The sequence below is a fragment of the Rhagoletis pomonella genome, unplaced genomic scaffold (genome assembly GCF_013731165.1).
Source record: "Rhagoletis pomonella isolate Grant_MI unplaced genomic scaffold, Rhpom_1.0 Rhpom_scaffold_02004, whole genome shotgun sequence".
NCBI lineage: Eukaryota > Metazoa > Arthropoda > Insecta > Diptera > Tephritidae > Rhagoletis > Rhagoletis pomonella.
In genome coordinates this window covers 12,917-17,115 of record NW_023460558.1, presented here as the reverse complement: position 1 = coordinate 17,115, position 4,199 = coordinate 12,917, and positions in this window count along the sequence as shown.

Sequence of the window (4,199 nt, the reverse complement as noted above, 5' to 3'; positions counted from 1 at the left end):
AAAATAAAAATTGTGGAGGACAATTTCACTGCTTGGGATTAAAAGTTGGCGATTTCAGTCGAACAGATTGTGACCTTAAGTGGTTTGATAAATCCACTTGGGCTGCCAATACAAAAATATTGCTTTGCTTTTGTGAAAGTGAAAGGAGTCAAAGCGCGTATGATTTCATTTGTAATTGAAGTTAATTGCAAAATCGTTTAGAATGAAATCGAATGGGTATGAATCGAGTAGGCGTATCTTTCGATCCATCCAAAATATTGGCCAGCGAAAGTGACACAAAATAAAGTTAATGATGAAGCATTTACAAATATTGAATATAATATAAGTAAAGATGCAATTATATATCCCAATGAGCGAAAACCTTAAAAAACAACATTTGTAATCGCCAAATGTCCAATCTGGCATCTATAGAAAAATTTACAGTTAATATTTCCAATAAATAGGAATATTTTGCATTCACAAGGTATACACTTCTTAATCAAACAATGTATCGCCTTATTCATAGGTTTGTCAATTTGAGTCGAAGAGTAAATTTGTATTACAACGCTTAACAAAGGAGATCAAATATTCAAAAATACACAGCACTGATCACTTATTGATCCAACGAGTGATCCACCTATTTATCGATTCTACCGATATCTATGCAAATATCTAAACAAATGCAATTAGAATACTAAAAATCAGTAAACATATTTGACCTACTAACCGCAATGGGATTACAACGACAACAAAAAAGTAATGGGATTACAACGACAACAAAAAACGCAGAATAGCTTAAGTTGATGGTGTACAAATAAAAAAAGAAGCAATATTTTTACAACGGCAAATGTGCGTCTGCGCGGTTATATGCGGTTATTATTACATCTATGAAAAGGAAAAAAATATGAATGGTCAAATTACAAACAGCAAATGAAATCAAGATTATAACACAAGTATGTTAAGTAAACAAAATGCAATGAAGAATACAGATTGAACGTGGCATATACTGTACATATGTATGTATGTAGACTAGGGTGGTCCTTAAATGTAGGAAGTAAATTTTTACATCAGATTTCCTAAGCCTCAACCACTACGTGGATGCTACTATAGTCGAAGATACCACATATACATTTTGGTCCCAATTGGAGACGGTTAAGGCGTGTCGCACAGGGGGGGAAAGTTCAGATTCCTCTATGGAGACTCAAAAAATAAAATTATTATTTTTTCATCCAATGCTCAAAATCGATACTACTATAGTCGAAGATATCATATATAAATCTTGGCCCTGATTGGAGTCGGTTAAGGCGTGGCGCACAGGGGTCAAAATTCAGATTACTCTATGAAGACGTCTTAACCGACTCCAATCGGGACTAAATGTTTATGTGATATCCTCGACTTTAGTAGTATCGATTTTGGGTATGAAATGAAATAAATATTTTTAATTTTTTGAGTCTCCAAGGAGCATCTGGCCTTGGACCCCATAGTGACAAGCCTTAACCGACTCCAATCGGGACCACAATTTATATGTGACATCTTCGACTACGGTAGTATCGATTTTGGGTATGAGTTGGCAAAAAAATTAATTTTAATTTTTTGAGTCTCTATAGTGGAATCTGAAGTTTGGCCCCTGTGCGACACGCCTTAACCGCCTCCTATCCGTGACCGTGGTATTACAGATTGAAGCGGTGAGACTAAAAAAAATCGCTCATTTGGTTTTAAGGACCACCCTAATGTAGACATAAAGTTATATATACACTTTTCAAAATAAAACACACACTAGGTCGTCAAATACATGCATATGCACATACATATATGCCGGTTAATTCACGTGATGTTAGTTGACTCGTTCTTCCCCAAAGAGTTTTAATAGTGGATTCCGGTTACGTAGACCAGCCTGTCGTGGGAACGAGAAATTATATATCGATATTTTTTGTCTCGGGAAGACATTTTTCTCCAAAGTTCATTGACTTCAAGTTCTAGTAGTTACCCACCAGATCTCAGTTCCCAACACCCTAATGGACCACCTGAATGAATAAATTAAAGCTCGTGAAAAATTATTTAACTTTTACTAAGGAAGTATTTTGATCATTCCAGCAAAAAAAAATTATTGCCGAATGTGCACTAACGGTAAAAAACGACAACTTTTTCCCTGTTACAGCGTTTCTACTGTAAAGTTTTTTTAATTCTCAATTAAATGTTTTTCAGTTTCAATAAGCTCTTTATTTAAATAAGTGAGTAAAAATATGGCAGCACCGTGCTACAATTGGTAGTAAAAGCGGAACTTTTTTATTTTTTGTAGTGACTAACGATAAATTCTTAGCTTATGCCTTGATCACACCCAGTGTACGAAAATAAACTATATTGTACGTAACTATTTCGTTTCGTTTATTACTTCAACAGTTCGGTACAATACGAATACAAAACGGCTGAGTTCACTTTGGCGATAGTACACTACAGTAGTTTAGTAGTTACAGGCGAAACAACAAACAAAATGAATCGTGCAGAGAAAAATATATGTATGTATGAACATATATGCAATAACTAAATACAAAACGAATGGCTGCAATGAATAAAAAAATAAAAATGTTTTTTAATTGAATTGGATATGAAAATTTACAGAAAAAAATATTTTTCACGCAATTGAAACGTTTGCATACATATAAAACGTACCCTATGGTACAATTGTCACAAACGAAAAGCAAACGTTTTTCGTTGGGGAAAATGACAGTGAATCTTACAATTTGTTTCTGACTATGTACAAAACTGTACAAAACCACAAATGATATGATGATCGATGAGCAAATGGGAATTGTTTTGTACAGTTTATTTTCGTACCCTGATCACACCTAACGAGTAGAGTGGCGAGACTATAAGATAACACTGGCCCGAAAGATTTGTGTGGGTGAGTAGGCGTCTTTACGTGCATATTTAGCTACGTGGCGTATTTTTATGCGACGAGCGAGTCTGCGAATCGCTGCGCGAGGGGTGAGGCATGAAGCGGGGAAGTAATACTCAGCCAAGTTTCTAACGACTCTCTCGCCAGTTAGGTCGACTACTCGCCAAATTGTTTATACAGAACGAGCACACGGCCAAGTTACTGTCTCGCCATTCTACTCGATAGGTGTGATCAAGGCATTATTATGTGATGTTTTATGACGAAAAATATAGTAAGTGCCTATCAGTTTTTGTGAAAGCATATTTAAAAAAAAATCAATGATTTTATCCGAAAAGCAAAAAATGTACATAATTGTATATAGGCGGCCAAACAAGCGAAATGTCGATATCTCACGCGCAGTACATTGCAATGAATCATCTGTGAAAAGATTCTGGACGAAATGTACGGAACCGGGTAGTTTGGACCGTCGTACTGGAGGTGGACGACCACGAAAACCACTTAGCGTGATGCTAGGAATATTGTCAAGGTTGCTCTGTGGAATCGATTTACAACTGCTGCAGAAATTTCCGTGAAATTGAACGATAGCATCAACATGAAAATTAGCATCTCAGCGGCACAGCGTCGCGAAAAAAAAAGAAATTGGTCATGAAACGACTGCGAAAAATGTAAACTTATGTAAAATTTTGTTACTGGAGGGATACGTTAACTCCACCGCCTACATTGGCATTATTAAAGACTGCCTTTTACCAACTATTGAGGGGCTAAGCGGGCGCGTAACATTTCACTTTTCAATCTCTTTTGTGGATTGTGTCGATATCAAGGCCGGGGAAAACGCCTGAACTCGAATCTCATTGAGAACATGTGGTCAATTTTTAAAAACAAAGGTACGTCAGCCAAAGCTGAGTAATGTCAAAAAGTTTAAAGAAACTATTTCGCCGGACTTTACTCGGAAACTGTACGAAAGTATGCCTACCCGAGTGGAATGCGTGATCAACGCGAGAGGACGTTATACCCGTTATAAATATGTTTTTTTTTCAAATATTCTTACGAAATGAATAATAATGTTTAAACTTTTTTGTTTGCTTGTAAGGCGGTATGGTCTAATATGCATCCTGTAAAAATATTAGAGCCAAAAGAAAAAGATTAGCTCACGTTAAGAGCATATTAAGTCGTCGATATTTAAGACATCGGTATGCGCGACTATTATGAATTCATGCCAAATAAAATGACTACATTAAATAGTACACTAACTAATGCAAACAAGTCGGAGAAATGTCGAGCTTTACAGGCGCGCGTGCGCGTGCGCGAGTTGAAAGTAAGCATG